The sequence below is a fragment of the Lagopus muta genome, chromosome 6 (genome assembly GCF_023343835.1).
Source record: "Lagopus muta isolate bLagMut1 chromosome 6, bLagMut1 primary, whole genome shotgun sequence".
Taxonomy (NCBI): domain Eukaryota; kingdom Metazoa; phylum Chordata; class Aves; order Galliformes; family Phasianidae; genus Lagopus; species Lagopus muta.
Window position 1 is genome coordinate 21,959,181 of NC_064438.1, and position 13,600 is coordinate 21,972,780.

A 13,600-nucleotide genomic window follows, 5' to 3' on the forward strand; every position below is an offset into this window, starting at 1 on the left:
AATTAGATCTCATTGTGGACTTGTTTGAAAGGCTGTCTGCTGCAGTTGGTATCTCTGGGGCCAGACTAGAGCCGGATGCAGAAAGATTAGGGATTCTGCCTAATCCAGCTAGAAACTCTGACAGTACCCAAAAGAAATGAGTCCCTGGCTGCTTTGCAGGCTGTTCCTGGCTTCATGCAGGGATTTGTCCTCTATGACTGCCGTACAGTACAGAGCTGCAAGTCTGACTTAGTTCAGTGAACAGCTCTGTGTTTCATGGGTATTTGGGGTCTTGTTTATTATCAGCTGTGCTTCGTTTTGGAACCACGATTGAATCCCAGAAATCTCAGGTTCTGTTTCTATTGGGGAGGGGAGATTTGTAAGCATGCATGTGGTGGCAGGTGGTTTCTGGCAGCATGGTTTTCTTTCACATGTTTATGATTTTGACCAGGTTTATGGCTGCACTTTGTAAAATCCTCTTCTCATTATGCTAACACGCTTCAGAATTTCAGGCTCTGTCACCTTTTCTTATTATCTCGTATTTCTTTTTCTCCCCTGCCACCTCCTGTGGTCTCTGCTCTTTGCAGAATGAGCCCACTTGCAGTTGCCTGTGCCAGGTTGCTGCAGGTTACCAATGCAAAACCTGATTTGTAGAACAGCCTGGAGGAGAACAAGCTGCAACAGGAAGGTAGTGGGGATGTTTTTTGGGAGCCTGACTGGGTGATGGTTTCTGCTCCCACCTTGCTGTGATGTGTAGAGATTTTATATTTCTTTAGTTGATGGAGGAGGTTGCAGCTTTGAGAGTTTTCCAGCTTGGGCAGAACGGGCTGTGCTTGCAGATCTGTTGGGTGCTGGTTTTTGTTCTGTTTTGTTTTGTTTTCCAGAAGGAAACACAGGAGAGAGAAAGCACTTACTTTTTATTAAGATTCCAAAATTTAGAGCTTGCCCTTTGGTCTTGTGATGAGGATTTTGTGAGGTTAGAGGTATTTGGGTGCCTATTGATGCTTGGAATTATGGACTTTTGTTCTAAAGACAGTGAGGATAAAAAGCAGTACTTAGAAATAAATCTTGAAGACCTGAATTTCTTAAGGGAAACAAATTATTCTCTTGCTTGCTTTCTTTCCCTGCTCATCCTGTTTCTGCTGTACTAAGGAGACAAATTAAATTGAGACTAGACCTCTAGAGTTGCAACGTAAGGAAATGAGAAGACCCTCTTTGATCCCAAATGCTTAATCAAGAAACATTTGCTGGCAGCGCCAAATGGGATTTATTTGTCAAGTCCTAGACAGAGGCCAGCAGGGCCTGGAAGCAAACAAAAGGAGGAGGTACAGCACCACAAACTTGGATTCAACGTATTCACTGTTAATCTTTTGCCTACATAAAGTGAAGGTTATTAACCTGACTGCAAAAGGACCTACTGGGGAGTTAAGTGTCACGTGGAGGGGATTATTGCTTTTTGAAAAGAATTCGTGCTGCTGACTGTAACATAATAAATGTATTAGGTGCCTCTTTAGATCTTCCCTAAGTGGCAAAGAGGCATTGATCACCCTGTGTGACGGGGATTGGGGTGCTTGTTTTTGATGTTATAATACTGACTCAGAAATAAGAGCTCGGAGTTGTTAATGAAAGGAGAACCTGCATTTTATTATTACTCATTTTTCTGCCTTGAAGAGACCAAGAGGGAGTTGGTGCGTGGAGGGGTGAGAAAGAAATCATTAGCATCTTCAGCTTCGCACTGCAGCTTAAGGCGGGGGAGTGAGGCTGGTGGTTTTTCAGCCAAGCGTGTATTTTCCAGGTGAACTCTTTAACTTGATCCCTCCTTTATTTTTATTTTTATTTTTCCTACCAAAAGGCTTTCCACTCGTGGATTTAAAAGGTCTTAGGGTTCAGCAGAAATCAGAAGCTAATTTATTGCACAGGTATCCTTAGCGGGCATTTTGGCCTATGCTGTATGAAAGTTATTCGAAAGTCAATCAATTTTTTCCCTTCCATTTTCCATCTGGAGAGATGTGAGTTCTCATACCTCTGCTCCACTTGCTTCTTGCCCATTTCGTAGCTCTTCACAGCATTCTCAGTGTAAGAACCATTTGCTGATTGTCACCGAATGAATGTCTAGGGGGGACAACTGCAGCATTATTTCCTACTGATCATTTACCTCAGTCTTCGTGTTTTGTTTCTCTTGTCACTCGGTACACAACAGGAAAGCCTTACTAGTGTTGTCAAGAGCAGAGGGCAGATCTGAACGAGGCAGTGCTCTGTCCAGGGAAGAAAGATGCTGGATGCTGTGGTAGGGCAAAGAGCAAGGGCTAGGGGAGGCCTGTGAGGTGTTTGCAGATGCGTCTTCAGTAGAGATGCAGAGCAGAGATCCTGGCTGCTTATGAGCACTAAACATCTCCTAGCGCGTGTTGCAGCAGCATGCGCCTCAGCCAGAGCAGTCGAGGTAATTAGTCAGTCTGCCTGCGTTCCTCCTTCAGCCTCAATTAATTATGTGCTCTCTTTAACTTCTTGTCAGAACCGTTCTGTAGTGGTGTTACATGATGTTAACCAGCTGCTACCTGCTGCTTCCATCGATAGTTTATAAATACTGTACAAGGAACTTGAAAGGCCAGCTTGTGAGAGCAAACTCTGCTCCTGCTGCTCTTCTGTTTCCATGAGCACTTGGTCTAAGGAAGGAACGACAAGATGCTGTCTGTGCTGGTAGCAAATACAGCATTTACAGCAGGCAAATGCCTCAGTATGCTTTGAGGAGAAAGCTGCTGTCTCTGGTGTTTATCGACTGAAATGCAAACACAGGTCAGCAATGAGAAATGTGGGTGGTTTCAGCAAAAAGAGCTGTACTGGAATACACACAGCAGTGGCAGTTCCTTGGGCAAGGATTACAGGGAAAGAAGGTTGTATCTTTTATTAGTCCTGTTGATACTGCTGAGGGAGACGACCTTTTAAACACGCAAGTGTCGTTTCTCATATCTGAAATAGAAGCATGAGCCTTCAAAACTAAATAAATACATGTCAAGAACACTTCTCTGAGTTTAGCAAAGTTATGTTAATGACTTCAACCATCTGTTAGAGAAAATGTAGTTGTGAAGCTGGGATGAGTTAGGATATGTTGGTAGAGAAGTAGTAATAAAGTTGTTTGTCTCTTAAGGATGGCATCAAGTGGCCATTGCAAAGGTCTCTGGGGACCAAGTTTTCATTGCTTGCTTTTGCTTTTTAACAGTTACTTTTTAGAAGATTTAAAGAAAAAGTCTCCTGTAAGGCCTAGAAGCAGTGCTGTACTGGCTCAGCGTCCTCTCCACGTGGCAGCTGAACCAGAGCCACTTCAGATTGTTGAACCTTGCACTTAATGTGTAGTATATTTGTGACCAGTCTCCTAACCTTTTCAATTACCTTCCCTCTGAATTGCAAAGACATTAGCCTTGTCTGAATGCTTCCTTATACTACACAGCTGTGCTAACACAAGTTGTAATTTACCTTCATTACAGCACCTACTGCCAGGTAACCTCATGCGGGCCAGCAGATGTACAGTCACAGGAAAAAGTGTAAAGTAACCAGCATAAAGTAACCATCTGCTTAGGCTGCTGTGCTGCTTTTCTGGAGTTACCAGGTTGCACCTGAGAGCAAATTCTTCATCTGGCCTAGTACCTGATCTAAATGAGGTCCAATTCTGTGACTCCATGAAGAATAACAGTGCCCTCAAATTGGCTGGGAGGAAGGTGGTACCCGCTTCTGCTGCTCTGATTTCTAAGATTTAACAAGTCCCGCAGCTGTTAGAGATCTCTTAGGGGTTCTTGCAAAATCTCTCTCGCTCTGTGAAGGGATGTGCAATGTTGTGTTTTTTGGTTGGACAGCAATGACAAATCAGGTACTTTGAGTATTTATGGGCTATAAGAGTTTTGCTGCATGGAGTTAAGACACCATTGCTACTCTGCAGAATGAAATTATGACTTGGTATGACCATCCATGAGAATGAAAGCAAATAATGACATTATTTCATTAAAGTATCGCTTCATTGACGTCACATTTTGCTCAGACTTGGTGAGAGCAAATCAGATCACTTAGCCTTCAAGTTACATCATCTTGCCTCCGTCACTCACTAACTGTTTACACCTTGGGGATCAGCAGAAACAGCTAAAAATATTAACTTATTGCAACTGATTGGTTACAGAATATAATACACAAAATTCCTTTTCAACCCCTGGCATCTTTACTTCTGTGTCTTCATGATGAATCATAAATGCTCTTGTGATAGCGACATGAATAATTTGTAGCAATTGTAAAATATAATTTTCTATGTAAGTTTTTCTGTTGACAAATTGTCTACAAATAGCTTATTGACTTCTCAATTGCATGCGTTATTTGAAATCATTCCGAGATTGTTTCTTGTTTTGCCGGTTGTTTACAAGCAACTACTTTTTATTATTCAGTATTCAAGTGTTCAGCTTCCAGCTGCACAGTTCAGTTTGGATTTTGACAGAGGTCACACAATAATATTTCCTCTCCTTGACTAAATGCATATAATCCATAGGACCCAGCTTCTTGCACAATTATTTGCATTGAATGACAGAATTCTTATTCTGCAGCCTGTTTTCAACACTTGTTTAAAAAGAATTGTTTCGGTTTCCACAGATCATCTTGTTTAGAAGGGTATTTATGGAAATACTCATACACAGTGGATATTGTCACAAATGAACAAATTTGCTGTAAAGCTTCAGCTGTTTACTCATCTGTAAATTTAACAGTTCAGCCATCCTCTTACTCTGATATTAATTTTACCACACTTGTTTTTCCTGTATGTGGAAAAAAACAACTATATGAACAAGGTCCACCTATGCATCGTTAACAGTTGTGAGCATTTTCTGTGTAAACTGCTTATAGTGACCTCTGTCATCAGTGCTGGCTGTGTTGTTCCAGTTGGTTTTAAAAGACTTTTCTTCTGTGTCCTTAGAACCCATCAGTTCTGTTCAAAGCTGCAGTTCTGTGAGTATAAAACCAGTAAGTATGTATACTCCCATGCTGTCACTGGATGAGGAGGAGCCATTCGTGGAGTAATAGCCTCACACCCTCCTAGCTTTGTCCCGTGGCTGCTGCCTCTCTGCCCCTTTCTCCTTTTGTTGTCTCCACCTACCCCCTCTCTGGGGAGAGGGGATCAAAGATCACCTGTTTGGAGATGTTTCAGCCCAAGGACTGTGCTGCAAAGCTATGCAAAAGGACGTGTTTGAAATTCTTTTACATGTTTCTAAAGTTGCAGTGAGAAACATGAACTCTGGCTGCTCAAATATAAGGGAAAATTGCCCATAAAGAACTAAAGTGTCCAAAATATAAAATTTTGTTTCTGTTTCCTGTTACATTTTTGGATCGTTTTGAAAACGTCTCTCTTTCTTTGCACATTCAAAAGACCATAGTGTGAGGCAGTATGTATCTGCCCTCTTTGTATTACGTTTGATGTACACCTTTCTTTGGTCCCTGCAGCTCAGGGTTGTGTTTATTGTAAGCGAATGTTCAGTGTCTGCCTGGAAGAGCTCCTTGTCTGGATTGAATTTTCTGGTTGCGGGACTCTGGAAGTAGCCGTGCAGTGAGAGGGGCCCTGTTGAGCACTGCATACAGGGAGATGCTGTTGAATCTTGTGGCTCCTTTTAGTGAGGGCTTTCTTATTGTGTTGGTAGACAGTTGCTTTGGCAGAACAGAGCTTGGTGAGGAGATGACACCATTTTATTTTTTTGTGACTTGGGAGGGATGTCTGATGCTTTGCCCAAATGGGCTGAGGTTGCGTAAGTGTTGAGAAACCTCTAAAGGCTGAAACCAGTCATTACCTCCAGGTAAATGAGGGAGATTTCACAGCCTCTGAAGGCTTCACTCTTTCCCCCAGTCACTGGGCTCGGTCCTCATGTGCCAGAAGACATCACACAGCTCCTGGAAATTATTTAGTCCTGGTCCTGGCTTGAGCTGTTTTTAGCCTACTGCATCTTGCTGACTGGTAGCCAGATGACTGAAGTAATCATGGGCTGTAAGCATCTGGTGAACCAAAAAGGAACAAAGTTTTCCTCTCAGAGGAGCTCTCCTCAGCTTACTGCAGCTCGAAACTGCTTTCTGAAAGCCTCTGAACACCTCCATCCCAAACACAGTATGGCTGTAGGAAGCAGAAGCAGGTAGTGTTCTCTTAGCAGCTTGGCCATAACAGTGCTGGGAGCCATATTTTATTCTACAAAGTCCTAACAAATAATTCAGCAGAGGGGTTTTGTGCAGTTGATTCTTTTGTCATGGAGTGGTTTGCAGAGTGCAGTCCCTGCCTCATTAGTCTTCATGCTGCCCGCTGAAGACCCTTATGGAACTGCACGCTCAGAAGGTAAGTGCTTGTAAAAGCTCCTGTGGTTGATTGTGAGGCCAATGGGCTCATTTGCTTCACACTTTTTCTTAGTCTTTTACAACTAGTGTCAGTCTCTTTACTTTTTTCTCTGTGCCAGTGTTTCTAGTCTGGTACAAAATGCTGAAGTACTGAAGTGCCACTTATTGAGATGTTGAAAAAACCTGAAGTTGAAATATAACTTAAAAAGAAAAAAAAAAAAAGGATAGACGGAAAGGTCAGGCAAAGGTGAGTCCATGTTCATTTTCAAGAAGTACCTCAGCAAGCAGCTCAATAATAGAAAAATACATTGCAAGTCCTGGTTGGGAGAAATAGCCCTTGCAGTAAGCTAAGAGTGCATGTAGTCTTGTTGTCAGGAGCAGAGCTTGGAGTCAGAAGTGCTCTGTATTGCACAGGCTGATACAAAGCTGCATTTTGGCATTCCTTACTTGACCAGGCTCTAAGAACAGTACAGACCATAAAACTAGTACGATCAGTATGTATTTTATTTTGGAAACCCTTTTAAGGTTGTGGGACAAACTGGCAAGGCAGAAGTCCCACCTTTGCAGTGATGTCTTAAGTTTTGAGAGTGCATGAGATTTTTAGGCTCCATGCTTTCAGAGGGCCAGGTTTTTAAAAACTGTTGAGTGTTTCTTGTCTGAAGATCCTCAGGTAAACAGCTTGAGACGTTTTTATAAATGGAGTTCCCCAAGCCCTAACTGCTTCCATAGCTCTATCTTTCAGAGTGAAGCTTTCCCACATCCATCTCTCTGGGATCTGGTTGCACTCCTGTTGCAGACACAAGGACGTTTGTCGTCGTTCCCAGTGGAGCTGTAATTTGCTTGGCTGTCATCCCTCTTGTGTTCAGCAGGCCAGAAGTGTTCCTTCACTAACTGCCTAACAGACCTCTCCAGGAAGAGTATTCTCTGACAGTGTAGTGCTGATGAACCAAAGAGCAGTCTTTCTGCAGCTTTCAGAGGAATGGCTTCCTATTTCTCAAGTTTTCGGACATCTTTTGGGAGCTGAATTTATTCATTGGTGTTGCAAAACCTGAGGAGTGTTTTGTTCTGCCTGTGCCCTGTAATAACAGTAGTCCCTAAGCTGAGCTGCTCGCCCAGCTCCTTACTTGTGACTTCCATTATGCATCCTGGTTTTGATTACTGGCTATTTAAAGCTCTTGCATGAGAGGGCAGAAGAGAAGAATAGTGGGATGGACTGGGCGTAAAAGAAGGTGTTGAAAAACATTTGCAGATAGGGAATGTGCTCTTGAAGTGAAAGCTGGTAATGGTCCTCAAGAGCACCATCACGAGAAAACACCAGCCAGAAATAATGAACTGCCTTCTCCCTACTTGGTCCTTTCTGATGCACTCTTATTTTGCCACGCAATATAAACTGGCTTTAAGGTGCTTATACAGCTTAACTGTGGAAAAAACTACTTCACCTCTGTACTTTTGCCATGTGTTGGAATTGCTAATACAAGTAGGTTTTTGAAAAGTTTTGTCCATTTTTACATTGCATTTCAGAAAATGTCTATTAGATCTGCTCTGGTGGTGACAAATTTTCCCTTTCTTTCAGGGATCAAAGAGTAAAAAGAGAAACAAGTCTCTTAAAACATAATTTTCTATTTGTATTTTCTGAGAAAAGAAAAAAAGAATGGATGTATCCCTTTGCCCCTGATTATAATGGAGTTTTTCCTTTGCTGTTGCTTGTCCCACTGACCCTGTGTATTCTCCATTCCTTGCAGTAGTTTTGTGCTGAGTAGCTGCCTTTCTCTCGTGCAGGCAGATTAAACCCTTTTTAGGCCTTTAAGATTTATACTGTTAAGCGTATTTACATTCTGGATTTTGATTCTTGGCTCTTGAAAACTCCATAGGTAGTTCTTTAAGGCCCAATTTTCCAGTGACTGCAGTTTCCTCCCGTGGACAAGCCTATGCCTCAGTGATGGTGTGATTTCTGACCAGGGCAGTTGAATGACACTTCCAAGTGTGCTAAGTATCTCCACTGGCTTATGTGTTCCTCATAACACAAAGTTAACTTTTATTGTGGTTTATTTGGATGATCGTATAGGCAGAGCCACCTGAAGTGCTGTGAGAGTGTAGAACAGCAGAAGGCTGGGTGCTATGTGATGGTTGGGGTGATGGTCATGTGAGGGAGAAGGCCCAGCCTGTTCAGTGGGGAAGGAGCACAATATGAGTGCAGAGGAAGGTTTCTCCCGTGCCTTGAAAAATCATCTTCCTTTTCTTTTTATGCTTGTCAGTCTGATTTCATGATCATAAAATTCATCAACCTGAAGGGTTGAAAGCTGCAAGACCTGTTTCTGGGATATGATAAAAATGCCAAAATATGATACAATGGCTTTGTTACTCTGGTCAGAAGGATTTAGACTGAGTTGCAGGCATTGGAATGGAATTTCACAAGCTTTTACTCTTCATTTCAAGAGGATAATAGATCTGTATTGCATATCCTTTTCCATAGCTGCCCATGTCTTTCTCCGTGCCCTTTACCATTTGATTATTGGGTTTTGTGTGCTTTTTCCTTTTGAAATACTATTGCTAAGTCCTTTAAAATTATTATGTCTTTGAAGAAAAACAATCAGGTCTTAAGAGGCATTTTTGGGGGGCGATGGGAATCTGGAGTTTGTTTAAAGAAAGGGGATCTGGAGAAGATAAAGCAGAGAACTCAGCTATGCAGAGCTGATGATGCATTCCAAAAGATAATTGAAGAGCTGTACTGCTCTACAGAGTGCTCTGTTCTATATTGTTATTATTTTTTCACTTAAAAAGCTTTTGAAGCACCAGAATCACATGCACCTATATTATATACAAACCTATGGGAACCAGCAGTCCCTGTCTCTTTCTTGGAGCGAACAAATGACACTGATTCCCTGAGCAGAAATCCAGGCCTTTGCAAATGAACGTCTTCACTGCCACATACTTGAACTGCTCGAAGCAGCCATACACAGGCTACAACGTCTCGAGCGCCTGTTTTCTTTCCACCCTTGGATGCTTTCATAGTTCTGGGAACACCGTGCTCAGAGGTGTCAGTGTGTCTGCTCAGGTGGATCTGAGGGAAAAGAGGTATGAGAGACAGATGGGAGCCTTAGAAAAATACTGATATAAAACAGCTGGATTACCAGAGCTAAAGGAGTTATAGACCCGAGTGTGACAGTACAAGAGCTGTGCTGCAGTATCCCAGAGAGCAGCCAGCCCTCTAGTTAAGTGAGGGTGATAGCAAACCTGAAATAACATTTCAGACTGACAGAAAGCCTTATTTCTGCAACCTGGCAAACAAGCTAAATGTTTATGTACTACAAGCACTTTGAATACTTATTAAAAGAAGTAAAAAGAATAGAAATGCAAATGCTTTTGTTAGGCAACCAGCTTCCTTCCAGTGGGTAATTCAATCCTATTGCTCAGGAAGTGCCATTGGTTTCTTTTTCATTAGGTTTAGGGCACAGAGGGCATTTGGATTAATGAGAGGCAGAAATGGTGGGAAAATACTCTGTTATCCGTAGCCTTTGGTAAGCGTGGGTAATTAGTGAAACCTTCGCAAGCAGTAGCTTTCATTTCATTGTAATTGCAAAATAATTATCTCATCTGGTAGGGATATCATCTGTGTTGATTAATGACATACAGGTAATATACAAAACACCTGCTTCAGAAGTATGTGAGCTAGTGTGGTTCCAAGTGAGTTGGTCAGCTGAATACCCCACAAGTAGGTGTGCTGTACACAAAATAGCATATAGCACTGTTTGCTGTTCATTTTAAGGGGGTGGAATTTGCCTCTTTGGGGCAGTTTTTGAGTGCTGCTGAGAATTTGTTGTCCTTATTGGTTTCAGAATCCATAAACTTACCCCCTGGAAATAAGAATCAAATCAGTTGGTTGTGGACCTTGTTATTAGGGATGAACTTTAGAATCTGTAACAAAACAAAACCAGTAACAACAACAAAAAACTTTCAGAGAAAGATGTGAGAATAGGAAAGGAAGAAACAATGATCTCCATAAAGATCCATAAAGAGTGAAGATGTTCCATTCACAGTTCTGCCACTGGTTTCCTCCAGCATTTCTTTGGATTTCTGCTTTACATCTCCAGTGTGGGCAGTGTTAATATTTCCTGCATTTTGTCTTTTTAGGCAGCAAGCTCTTTGGGCAGAGCCTCCTGGGACACTTGTGTCACCAATAGTAACTTGAGGGCACGAAGGTGTCTGGAGGCACGTTTTTGGAAAGAGGGACAGTCATTTCCTTTTCTTCTTCCCCCCTACCCCCTTCCCCCTCCGTTTTTAAAATTTTTTTTATTTTTCTAAAGGAGCTTCACCTTAGTAACCAGGGAAGTTCATGCATTTTCTGAAGTTTAACTGTTAGTAGCTTAGTGTGTCAGTGGGCTCCATGGATTCCTCCTGGTAGTCATCCCCTGTTGCAGTGGTTCTGCACATGTATCACTGTTTGCTGTTCTGTTGGTGCAGTTCAGTAGGGCAAGCTGAGGTCTGGAGCTGGAGCTGCATCTGCTGCTCTGGGAACGCCAAGCCTTGCATCTGATCTGGAATGCCAGTGAGCCCATATAAAGCTGTTAATGTCTGCTCGAGTGTTTTTTTTAGTCCTCATTACCAACCTAATAGAAAGATAATTCCTCAGCTGCTGTTCCAACCTGTGGGATTTTACCCACTTAATTAATTTTCTTTCTTGCTAAGAAAGCTCTTGTTTTAATGCAAAAGGAGCTGTGCCCTACTTGCTTTTGAGGGACTTCTCATATCTGTATCAAAGGCAGTGAGGCACAAAGACCCACTCTGCTCTTCTACCACCTCTTTGCACTGAAGTGTGAGCTTGTGCCATGACCCAAGGATAACAAACTGCTCTCCCACTGCCTTCTGGGAGTTCAAAATGCCAGCCTACTGCACCTCCCCAACCTGTCAGCATGTTGGTGAGCTGTCTTTGTAAATAAATACAGATATCAAACGATAAACAGATGCCTTTTTAACATACACTGTTTCAGGCTGTAATGTTCCTTTCTGCTGCAGTTCGTCTCAGCATCTGTCAAGTCATTGCCAGCTCCACAGCTCCCTTTCAATTGTATTTAATGCACAAAGATTTGTGTTGTGGTGGGTATAAAATAGGATCAGGAGCTGGCTTGTTTTACATCTGTTTTCGTGTTACTTGTGATTTTTAAAATGTGAAACATGAATGCTTCTGTGTTCCTTCCCATCTCTGTGTCAGGGGATAGTGCAAACTCTTGTTCCTTATGCTTGATCAAGTGGCTTTCTGCAAGGATGTGTATGATTACAGAAGTGTACTGGGATGTGAAAAAAAGTCATTTGCAAAGCATATCACCATCAGAGCCCTAAAGTTAACAAACACCAAAGTGGGGGAAGAAGCTGTGAACCAGGGTCAGATGGAAAAAACAAACAAAACCCAATTCATTCCAGTCCTCATGTTGCAACAGACTGAAGAGGCAGGGCCCAACGCCCCAGGGGTGCACCTCAGTGCAGTGCTGTGGGAGGATTGGCTGCTGGCTGCTGAGCTGGGTCAGGCTCTTATCTCTGCTAGTAGCCAGCAGGGGTTAGAGAGAATGTAAGAGCAGGGCAGCTAATCAGGAGAAATGCCATGTTAAGCTTCTGTTTGTTTTTGTTTTCATATTAAAAATGTATTGAACCCAGATGACCCATAATCTATGGGGTTAAATCCTCTTTTGAGAATTTACCTATGTGGTTAAAGGAAGCATTGGGTCCCATAATGCTGCAGTCCCTTTCTGTGTCTCTCTCCATCAGCCCCATAGAAAGTCCCTACTTTTTATTGTCCTCATCCACTTCTCACATATGCTGTTGGTTTTGCTGGAGGGAGATGCAAAGGAATCACACTAATTAACAAAAATTAGACTGTTTATGCAGGTGGCAAGTCCTGAAGACAGCTCTGTCAGGTTTTTGTGAGATCTGCTGAGAGAAAGGAGAATATTCCCTCTGTCTGAGATGCTCTAAATTGGATTAGATGGGAACATAGCCGTGCTAAGAGGGAAGACGCGATCCTCCACTGGAGCAGAGGATTTAGGCGATCCATAGTATCTCCTGTTTCCTAATGTTCCTTGAAGAGTGATGATTGAAATCTCTCATCTGAGCATGTATGCACACAAGACAAAATGCAGTGTTAGTGGCCCTAAATGTATTAGAGCTCTGCTCCTGATCACAGCGGTACATCACCTGGAATAGTAACAGGGAAAGAATGGGTTTTACCTACAAGGGCAACACGGTTCTCTCCGTAATGGAAGGAGAAAATTGGTACTAAAAGTGGCTTTGAATGACATTTCTGATGTCTCTCAGTAGCTTGTGCACCTGCCTGTGACACTTCGTATATAATGGTTTCAGAGCGTGTTACAAACCTGAATAAATAAATCTTTTCTTTTTTCCCTGGCTGTCTCTGAAAGCTGGGAGGTACTGCCCAGTAACGTGTGTCTGAAAGGGCAAGGACCAAGTTCAGAAGGGTAGGGTTTTGTTGGGCAGCAGCCACTTTGTCCTCATGCTGCTTTCTACATGCAAACACTTGCACCTCTCAGACACTTTCACTTCCCCTTTTAAGAAACCAGGATGTGGTCAGTGCATGTGTCTTTGAAATGCTGGTTTGTGCAGAGCAGGGAACAGGCTTGTAAACAAACACCAACAGGAGGATGAAGCACAGCTGAAGAAGTGTGAGCTCACTAGGGATGTGGGCAAGAGCAACCACACAAGTACTGCTTCAATGTTCCCTTGCTCAGACCACATACAAAATGAGCACCTGTGTTGTGGAGTTTTGGCTGCTGCCCTGCTTCAGTGTCCTGCAGGGCTGTGGGGAGTGCTTGCAGAAAGGACCTTGCCCCCAGCTTGTTGCCTTCACCCTGGGAGAGCTGTTGAGCACTGTGATGCAGTGGAGCAGACAGTGCTCCAAGGGGCACTTGCACAGCTGCCATTGGCTTTGGGATGGTGGCAGGACTGGCTGTGGCAGAGAATTTTTGTTTTGAGAGAGGGCAAAGCAGTGAGTTAAGCGGGGATGGAGAGGAAAGGAGCAATGCTACAAAATGGGTTTGCATGGCGCCAGCTTAACGTCTGAATTGGAGCTGTCAGGGAGAATGAGATGCAGGCTCAGTGCTGTTCTCTGGAGGGAAGCACTTACAGAGAAATCGCTCTGTTAAGCGCTGGCTCCACCTCTGCCCCAGGTCTGGCTGACTTCTGTAAGGGGAAGGCTGACAAGGGTAGCCTTCAGCCAACCTCCCTTCGCATTGGCCTTCTTCTCCTTTTTCCAGGCTCTGATTTACCTTCT

General features: G+C 43.0%; 1 protein-coding gene across 6 annotated transcripts in view; it reads left to right on the top strand.

Moving 5' to 3' along the window:
• The window catches only part of TSPAN18 (tetraspanin 18), a 105,497-nt gene that overhangs the window by 38,487 nt on the left and 53,410 nt on the right, over positions 1–13,600 (top strand). The window lies entirely within an intron of this gene.